Source organism: Castor canadensis, chromosome 4 (genome assembly GCF_047511655.1).
Source record: "Castor canadensis chromosome 4, mCasCan1.hap1v2, whole genome shotgun sequence".
Taxonomy (NCBI): Eukaryota; Metazoa; Chordata; class Mammalia; order Rodentia; family Castoridae; genus Castor; species Castor canadensis.
Window position 1 is genome coordinate 138578332 of NC_133389.1, and position 10975 is coordinate 138589306.

A 10975-nucleotide genomic window follows, 5' to 3' on the forward strand; every position below is an offset into this window, starting at 1 on the left:
TTCTGTCTTGGTATTATTCCCAGGAAAACTTCCCTTTGTTTAATGGAACTCCAGTTCTTCTGTTTTCTTTGCATAGAGAAAAATTGTATGTCTCCTCTTCTTAACAAATTAGCAAATGTCACAGAAATAGCTATGCAGAAGAGGAAATTATGCTCTTTTGTTTGGTTTAAGATTTTTAAACTTATATATAAAATATTAACATCACACATATTTATGGGGTATTATGGGATGTTTCACTGTACATATGCATTGTATAATGCATCAGTCAGGTAAATATCCATCTCTTCAAATAGTTATCATTCTTTAATTGTAAAAATATTCAAAATCCTTTCTTGTAGTTTTTTAAATTATAGAGTACATTATCAATACCTATATTTACCCTACCATGCTATAACCTCACACTGTAACTTCTTGCTTCTAATTTAACTGTAACTTAGTACCCATTGGTCAGCTTTCCTTGTCTCTTTCTCCTCTCACTCTCCCCAGTCAATAGTAACCACTATTCTATTGTGAACTTCTATGAGACCAACTATTTATCCTCCCCCACCCCATCTCTCTCACTTTTTTGAAAACTTCCTGGGAAGTCTCCAGTTAGAAAGTTTTGCCTCATTTATCTTTACATTTGGAAAATATTAAGTTGGTAAGAGTGCTTTAACTGAATGAGATACTTAAATGAGCATAAATTATCTGGCATGTTTTTCTGCAACTCAGTCTCTATCCTTAATTTCCACTTTGGATTTCATTAAATGGAGAAGAGGGAAGTTAATGTTAGTTAGGGAAGGGTAAAAAGTACAGAATAAAATTCAGTCCTGAGTAAAAAGTATATAGGAGCAAAGCAGTTTTCAGGAAAAATGATCATTAAGAAGATATCATATCTTATTTTCTCAATCATTGAATTTTACCACTTAATTATTAGTTCTCTATAGTTTTTCAGAAACTCATAATCATTTGATACTTTGACTTAAAGTCCAGATTCTCTCTCTCTCTCTCTTCTCTAATGAAACATGTAAATTTAAAAAAATATTCTGGCTAAACATTTTATTTTCTTGTGGTTCAGAAAATCAATGGTAGTCTTAAATTTTAAAATCTTGTTTCACAAAACAAAATATTAAATAATTTAATAAAAACATTAATGTTCGTGTTTATTATCCTGGACAAAGTTTTAAAAAGAAAGAGCACACCCCATTCTAGCAAGAAATAAAATTACTAAAAATATCTTATTTACAAAGTCCCAAGTTGAAAGGTCAGTATTAGTCACAATTAATGACACTTCTTCAGTACAGACTTATGTTAACATCATAAGTCCTTAAGAAAAATCTTGATTCAAGCAATATTAAGCAAAAGTAATTTTATGACTGGAAGACCCTGTTCTAAGAAATTATTTTTGCAATTGTGTTCAGAAATAGTAATAATCAGACTCCATGGAAGAAAGAAGCAAAACTCAAAGTATCCAAACCATACTTTAATTAGTGGCTGATTAGTATATATGAAAGCTGCCTGTATTATTTTTAAAGTATTTTAAAAAATGATTTATACCTGTCTATCTTTAATAATATCTTAAAAGCTATCTAAGGATAGAATTCTGTATATTTGTGTGTGAACTCACAGGAGACAAGAAAGAATGGTTTCTTATTTCACAGAGGGAGGAATCACTCATGGGTTGGCAATTAAGAGAAGATATAAGAGAGAAGGCTGTCAGGCAGTACACATTTTTATGTACAAGGTGGAGTCTAAAATGTCAAAACATAAAACATATTCTTAAAATGGGCGCTAATGTGAAAAGCTAAATGAGGAGAGATAAATGGCTCTGAAAATCAATAGCACCATCAGAGAGTCTGTACTTGGATGGTTAGAAGAAAAAAAGCAAGAACTTAATGCAGAAAAAAAGAATTGGGTGGTCATTATTAATTATTTTAAAGGTAGTATTGAGAAACATGACAATAGGCTGCGATCATGGTTCAAGTGATAGAGTGTCTACCTAGGAAGCATGAGGCCCTGAATTCTAATCCTAGTACCACAAATAAACAAATAATCCCACAAAACCAAAAAAGAACTTAGATTTTCTAAGGCCAAAAGAAACACAAGCAGAGAATTTAAGAGTCTATGAATCACCTGATGAGTTATGGGTTTTGTTAATTAGACTTTTAAGACCCTTTATATTTAGCTAAAAGCAGAAATTTCAATGTTTAACATCTTTAAGTGAAAGGACTAATGATATCTTTATATCATTAGTGTCATTTCTGAATGCAAGAATGTGACTCTCAGTTGGATAAGAGATTCAGTACTAGGTCAGGAGTTTCAAAACAGGTTAAGTTAGGTCAGATGATGATGGAAAAACACTGGTTTTATCTCCCTTTTCTTTATCACCTTCTCCCTATCTGGTATGAAGTCAGATACTAAAATGTGGAGGCTCTGAAATAAAACAAAGAACATGTTTTTACAACCCAAACTGAGTGTTTAAATGTACAACTCACACAAGTATGCATTGGTTATTATGTCTTTGATATCATTTAAAAGCATAGACTTTAGATATCACTGTTTCTACTAAGGGTTCATATGCTTTACACACTCAGACTAAGGAGTTTTGAAGATAAAGAACTGAAGATGTGAAATGGAGAAGAATGTACTGCAGAGGAAGTTTCTTCCTTGTTGCTATTCAGATGGACTACTAATAGAAAAAGTATAGGAAAGCAGTCTTTGAAAAATAAGAAACACAAAAGTGTGTGAACTTAAAATATTTTCAAGCCATTTTTGGCACATAGTATAAACATTTCAAATTCTCCTATATCAATTAATTTTATTTGATAATTACATATCAAATATTGGAAACAATTTATGGGAATTTCAAAGCACAGAATTATGCTCTGAAAGTACCATAAAATTTGAAAAGTTGGGTTATTAAAAAATCTCAAATGGACTGGAGGCATGTCTCAAGTGGTAGAGTACCTGCCTAGCAAGTGTGAAGCCCTGAGTTCAAGCCCCAATACGGCCAAATTTTTTTTTTCAGATATGTAAGAGAAAATATTAAGGGTTCAATTGAAAATTAATGTTTATTTCAATGTTATCAAGCCTTATATTGTGACTTCCTGTCTTCTTTTCTGCTTACCTTACTAGATTGAAGTTTTCTTGAAAAAATGTGTCTTCTATCTTTAAAATCAGTAAATGACTACCTCATAGAAGACACAAGATAAATATTTGCTGAATTAATAAAAGTGCAGAACAATAACTGGGAGTTTTAAAAAATAAAAATAGAATATTAAATTAATGTTTAATTAAACATTAGGGTGAATTTAATAAAAAAATTAACTACAATTGCTTTCTACTCTAAATTGTAAAATATAGGTGAAAATGCCTTCATGGTGAAAATATTTTATCATTGAACAATATATGAAGTCCTTGATTGACTTGTTAAACTTATTGCTAATTAATGAAAATCAATTATTCAAAAAAAGAAATCTGTATCTATCATATTTTTCCCTTTGTTTGAGGACATGGATTATGAATTTTTCTATTTTTTTCTCATTAAACTTTGCTTTAATGGATCTCAAAATTCTTTTTTTTTCTTTTATTATTCATATGTGCATACAAGGCTTGGGTCATTTCTCCCTCCTGCCCCCACCCCCTCCCTTACCACCCACTCTGCCACCTCCCTCTCCCCCCACCCCCTCAATACCCAGCAGAAACTATTTTGCCCTTATTTCTAATTTTGTTGTAGAGAGAGTAGAAGCAATAATAGGAAGGAACAAGGGTTTTTGCTGGTTGAGATAAGGATAGCTATACAGGGCATTAACTCACATTGATTTCCTGTGTGTGTGTGTTACCTTCTAGGTTCATTCTTTTTGATCTAACCTTTTCTCTAGTTCCTGGTCCCCTTTTCCTATTGGCCTCAGTTGCTTTTAAGGTATCTGCTTTAGTTTCTCTGTGTTAAGGGCAACAAATGCTAGCTAATTTTTTAGGTGTCTTACTTATCCTCACCCCTCCCTTGTGTGCTCTTGCTTTTATCATGTGCTCACAGTCCAATCCCATTGTTGTGTTTGCCCTTGATCTAATGTCCACATATAAAGGAGAACATACGATTTTTGGTCTTTTGGGCCAGGCTAACCTCACTCAGAATGATGTTCTCCAATTCCATCCATTTATCAGCGAATGATAACATTTCGTTCTTCATGGCTGCATAAAATTCCATTGTGTATAGATATCACATTTTCTTAATCCACTCGTCAGTGGTGGGGCATCTTGGTGGATCTCAAAATTCTGTGGCAGATTTTTGGTCAAGTTGCTTCCATTAAAAAACACAGATTTTAAAAACTAATAACTTAAAACTGCCATTCACCACCCCCCCACACATACACAATTCTCCTTTTCCTTCTGAAGATTTCATGATGCGTTATTGTCATTACCAGTCTTTTACTACTGAAATGACCAATGGAGACAAACAGTTCTGAGACATTCTTGCACCATTGATGAAGACTGAAGTGGAAGGTGTTAGGGAAGTATTCATTTAGCCTTGTGAGCTATCTGGGACGAGTCCATGACCTTGCCAATTCCAGAACACTTCTTGTCCACGGCTTTGATAACACTAAGTGCAACTATCTATCTCATATAAAGAACAGCAAAATGATGCAGAGGAAGATAGGGAAACTCTCAAAACACATGGATTCATCTGGAACCATAGTAACATGACTACATTTCAGGAATTTAAGGACAGCTTCTAGCTTCTTACTAGAACAGTGATCCATCTTTTCCTTAAGCTCAGCAAACTTGCAAGCAATGTGAGCTTGTGATGATTCAGTTCTTGGGCACAGCCAGCACTGATTTGGCCTGAATGGTTGGGGATTATCATCTGAGCAACAAGCTATTTTCATTGGTGGATTGTTCTTGTAATGACAAGCAACATTCCACAATGAACATCTTTAGCAGACACATTCTTAACATTGTCCTCAGGAAGAGCTTCATTCAAAACTTTATGTTGTATTTCCTCAGAGTTTACTTCAGTTGTGACACTGATGGGAACCAAGGTGACTGCCATGTTTTGTTTGTGAACACCAGTCTCTACTCACCCCACAGGGCAGTAGGAATACTACTAACTTTGTAGACATCCTAGAGGGGGCACAGCCAAAGGCTTGTCAGTTGGATGAGCTGGTGGTAGGATCCACCCAAAACTTCAAGCAGTGTGGTTCTGTTTCACTGCCATCTTTACAGGTGACTTTCTATATGGTGAACCAAGGCACAATAGTACTTGGATCTAGTATGTTGTCACCATTGCAGCCATAAATTGACATGGATGCTACTGTCAGGGTTGAAGTCAAATTTCTTAAGATAGGTGCTGACTTTTTTGACAATCTCCTCACATCTCTTCCTGCTGTAGGGTGGCTCTGTGGGATCCATTTTGTTAACACCAGCAAATAGTTGTTTCACATTCATTGTGTAAACCAGAAGGGCATTCTCACAGGTCTGCCCATTCTTGGATATATTTGCTTCAAATTCACCCACACCAGCAGCAATGATCAGGAACAGCACAGTCAGCCTGAGAGGTACTTATGATCATGTTTTTGATAAAGTCTCGGCATCCTGGGGCATCAATGATTGTCTCATAATAAAACACAGGAGATGTCATTGTCAATGGTGATACCATGCTCACATTCAGCTTTGAGCTTATTCAAGACCCAGGCATGCTTGAAGGAGTGCTTTCCCATCAGAGTAGCCTCCTCAAATTTTTCAATGGTTCTTTTGTTGTTTCCATCACATTTATAGGTCACATGCCCAGTAGTGGTGGACTTGTCCAAATTTACGTGTCTAATTATGATGATATTGATATGACTCTTTTCCTTTCCTGGTTTGGCTTTGATTTAGTGGTGGTTTTTACACCCGTGTTCTGAGGGCAAACCCATTGTGAAAAATCTCCTAGTTACTTTTTGCATGTATTTTTTTAATTTATTTTCAACTAGATATTAATAAAATTGTCACTGCTATTAAGAAACACAATGAAAAATTACATTTTAATAGGCCAGTGTGTGACTAGTAGCCTTATTAGCTACTTTCCAAATAGAATCAATGAAATAATGTCTCTAACATAGTTTTTTAGATTAGTGCCTTTGAGGTTTACCCACACAATTTACTAGATTTTAATCACTGTGAATTAGTAGTTCTTAAATCTCTGAGATGATATAAAATAACAGTTGCTTATACCTTGCATTAATTATTGGTATATATTATTTATAAATATATATTGTAATCTTCAGTTTGGTTGATTATTTATTATAGCAATCACCACACTAATTATCTTCCTGTTTATCTTAAATGTAATGGATCTAGAAAAGTAGAATCTAAGAAACTTTTTTGATAAATAATTATCAAATAAAAAAATCTCGTCATTAAAACTTTTGATCAAATCTATGAAAATACTTTGCTCAAAATAATCTTAATATTTTTCTTGTGCTCAAAGGAGGCAATATTTTATTACCAAACTGTGCCTTATTAAAAACAGCTTGACTGTTTATAGAAAAAAACCAAACATACATCAACTCGATCTCCTTATGACACATCTACTTGCCTTGATAAGTGAGGTTGTCAAATGTATCACGAGGCTACTATGACCCACCTCTTCCCTGAGGCTGTGCAAAGTAGACACAGACTGAGGTCACGTCACAAGTAGTCCATGCAGATAAGGCCTGACGCATAGGGCTCTTTCTGGAGTTGTAGGCATGTGTGAAGCTGTTGTCACTTAATGTTTACCTTTACATAATAAATATGATAGCCTCAAATAATGTTATCAATTTTCTACTACTAACCTCAGCTAATTTAATTTCCTTATTCATGGATGAAAAATTGACATTCAAAGTACTTAGTCTAGTTATCTGCTCAGGCTTATCCAATTAGAGGTTAAAAGTTATTATAAAAAAATCCCAAAGAACTTGAATTATAAAACATGAAAACTTAAAATAAGAAAACAAGCAATCCAATCATTTCAACACTGCTTTATCCAGATCTAAGTGCTTCCTACTAATGGCTGCAGGTGCTAAAGAATCTTCTGTATCTAAATTGAACTACAAACACACATAGAGGTGAATTCATGTTAGAGTTGGTGAACTTAGTCATGTGTATGGTCTAGTTATTATTGCATCAATGTCAATTTCCTGGTTTTGACAATGTTGTATAGTTATATAACACTCAGCATTGGAGGAAGCTGGATGAATGATACATGGTTCTCTGTGTACTACTTTTTCAAGTTCATATGAGCCCATAATTATTTAAAAGTAAAAAGAAAGAAAGAAAGAATCTAAAAATGAGAGGCCTCTATTTGATGACAATGACTATGAATCAGAAACACATAAAATCTTGAGTGAGTCAATTTCAGATCTGTGTTTCATTCTTCATAAAATTTTGGTAGACAGAATAAAGGATTCAAGGCATACTTTTAGGTAGTGATTGAAATTCTGATCTGAAAGGTAGAACTGATAAACATTTTATGCTTCAAAACACATTTTTTAGCAGGTCAAGAGTTTTCACAACATAATGTTCTAAAGGCAATATATATTTGAGATAAATTTGCCATGGATATCTCGCCATTTGACTGAATGATATTTCAGAGGCTTTTACCCTCCTAGCTGTGTATATGATCAAAATTTGTACAAACATCCTCATTGCATGATGCTTCCTTTGCAGTTTACTAACATAGATAGCTGTGGCCATACATTGTTAAAATGTGATAGGAGAAAATTGACTACCCTAATAAATTTAATTCCATGTATATACAAGGAATTAGGGATATGTATGAACTTCCAAATTTTTGCACATTTTACAAAATTCAGCATTTAATTTTAGAATGATTTTTCATCACATTTTTGAAAGTCGTATTTAGAAGTAATACTCTCCTTACACTGCATACTGCATGTCAACAACTTCCTATACATTGTGTCACTTCATCCTCAATGCAGAATGTGACAAGACAAATAGTGTTTATGTTTTGTGAATGAGAACTCCCAGCTGGTTAAGTGGGGTGAAGCTGGGACACCTCATCAGACTTAAATCTGGTGCTCATTCTGCTGTGCTACCTTGTCCCTCACAGTGTGAGGACAAAAACTTGCCTTTTGATGCATAATAAACTCAAGCATTCAGCATTTATTAATTGTTTACAGGAAATATGTGTCCCTGAACGTTGAGACTGTTTTTTTCAATTTTTGGTACCTCTTACAAAGCTAGGTTGTATTTATGAATTTTTAGGAATGTATTTTGAATCATAATTTCATCTCAAGGTACCATTAATACATAACATTTAACAGTAGGCTCAGAGATAATTCCAGTCAACATTACCTAGTTGGAAAGCTTGCTTAATTCTCATAGTCTCAGTTTTCTCATCTGTAATGGAGGAATTGTATCCATCTCATAGTGTTGTGAGTGTTAAAAGAGATGAGTTCTCTCAAATATTTTACATCCTGATTCATTTAGGCTATTCCCTGATAGCAGTAATTATTTTTATAATAATTAATGATAAGTATAAGCGAATATTTAGTTGGAAATGTACTTTAGTATATCTAGTAAGTAATTTTATTATGACATGACATTAGGTTTTAAATTTTCTAATTTGTTCCAAACTCTAAGTATCCAATAATGAAATAAATTACAAATATACAGCTCATACTAGTTGGACTTTTGATATGAAATTATCTAGTCTTGGGTTGAAATTTCAATTTTAGATAATATACAGCTTTCTAATTACTTAAGGGCTCCTCTCAAGGATATAAAGTTGAATTACAGTAAAATGAAGCACACATTTTCATAAGGAATTAACTTATGAAGTTAATAAGGATTAACTTCCTTATTGTGGTCAGGTACCTTTTCTCCTTTAATTGAGGAGAGTTTTTTTAAAATATAATTCAGTGGGAATCCAATAGCATAGATTCAGCCAGAGAAACTTCATATACAGCTTTGGATAGACTGTGCTATAAAGATAGGGATGGCTCCAAAGCATAGTTCTGCTAACCTGGTGCACTCAGTTCTGTGATTTTACATTTCAGAACTGCTACTTTTCTTTGTGTTTGGTGCATTGCCATGCTATGGATGACAATGTAGATAATGAATAGTGAATAAGTTATTGTCTATAACAGTTCAGTCTTACATAGCAGGATAAAATCATAACAATTTGTGTTATAATAACAAGGTTCACAGAAGCCAATATTTCAGTGATTTTTTAAAAAAAATAGTTATGACATTCCTAAATCAAGAAGAATTAAAGAAGATGAAGTGAAACTAAAAATCAGCCTTTTCTTTCAGGGTAAGTAACAAAACTTCATTATCGGAATTAAAAGTCTTTCACATAATTTTTCATGCTGATTTCTGTTCCTCTGTGTGTAGGGGTGTGTGTGTGTGTGTGTGTGTGTGTGTGTGTGCATGTTTCTATTACAAGGTTAAAATCATAAGTGGGTTTCTTTGTTGGATGAAGAGAAAAGAATCAGAATGTTTAGTGATAATTGTCTTAATGACAGAATGAAAAGTGAACAAGGAGTTTAATATTCTTTCATAACACAGGAAGGCTTTTCTGGCTGTGACTTTTAAATTTTGAATGTGACCATAACACGGCCAGAGAAAAGTGGGGGAATTTGGAAATACGAGATTGCAAGCAATATTTTGAATCATTGAGTATGGTTTCTGTGGATAATGGAAAACAAGAAGATTCTGTATGAACTTTTCCACATTCTAAGGCTTTTTTTTTTTAGTTATGTAAAGGATATGTCTAGCAATACCTTATGAAGAAACTGTAATGTTTATTGAAGTTACGTTAGTAAATTTTATCATAATAAAATGAAAATTCAGAACATTTTGAGCAGATTTTATTTATAAATAATGTTTGGTACAGAGATCAAACGTTAAATATCCTTTAAATATCCTGGAATATATTGCAGAATTTTAACACAGTATATTGAAAAAGAAATCAATTCATGTCATTTCACAGAATATCATGTAGCAAAACATAATTATATGTATTGTTGGGTTTTGAGAGTTAAGAAAGTTATACAAAGTAGATATATACAAAAAGATAAAGATGTAGAATAATACCAATATGAAGAATAAAAATCTCTTTTGCAATGGAGACAAAATAAATAAAAATGAGTTATCATGCTACTATTTCAAAATATTTCATGGAGAAATTATCAGCTCCAACCTTCTGAAAATAATTTGTCTACTCTGGTATATACAATGACAATAAATATATGTACATCATGAGCAGTAACATATGTTCTCAATGAATGCTTGTTTTCAAGCACCAGAATTCACTTGCATTGTATTTTCCCCATTATTTCCTCAAGAAAACCCATCTCAGTTTTAGAATATTATTTTGTTTAGATATTGAGAGACAAATACATATAGATATTATTAACATATGTAAATTAAAGGAAGAAGACAATGATGGTTAGTTATTCTTGGTTGTCAACTAGATTCAGAGATGCCTAGAACATTGGTAAAGCGTACACCTGGGAGGGCCTGTGAGGGTGTTTCCAGAGGAGATTCTGCTCTAGAGAATCTGATTAATGCAAAGGAGATTCTACTTTGTCACTGAAAACTAATTATGGAATCTTTGATCTAGTAGGCAACTCTGACAGGAGTATAAATTGCAACAAAATGGTTAAAAATGTTAAGTGGGGACTTTGACATGTGGAAAACTCCTATATTTACACGAAGATATAGGTGTCTCACTATCTAATTTATTCCAAACAAAAACTTGAGTATTTATTGTAGAAAGGGGACTATCAAATTTTATTGCAATAGAGCTAGGTGTGGTGTGCAAACTTGGAATCCAAGTTACTCAGGAAGCGAAGATCAGGAAGATCATGGCTGGAGGCCAGCCTGGACAAAAAGTTACTGTGCAAGTATACGTGTAAATGGAAAGGTGAGACCTGCTGAAACTGCTCCAGGAATGGGGAGAGAGCATAAAGGAGGAGGTGGAGGAAGTCAATTCAGCTATGATGATTCAGCT

At 33.5% G+C, this 10975-nt stretch overlaps 1 pseudogene; it reads right to left on the minus strand.

Annotated features, from left to right (window-relative positions):
* Positions 1-4497: 4497 nt before the first annotated feature.
* LOC109675109 (elongation factor 1-alpha 1 pseudogene) lies at positions 4498-6680 on the minus strand (annotated as a pseudogene).
* Between the last annotated feature and the right edge of the window lie 4295 nt (positions 6681-10975).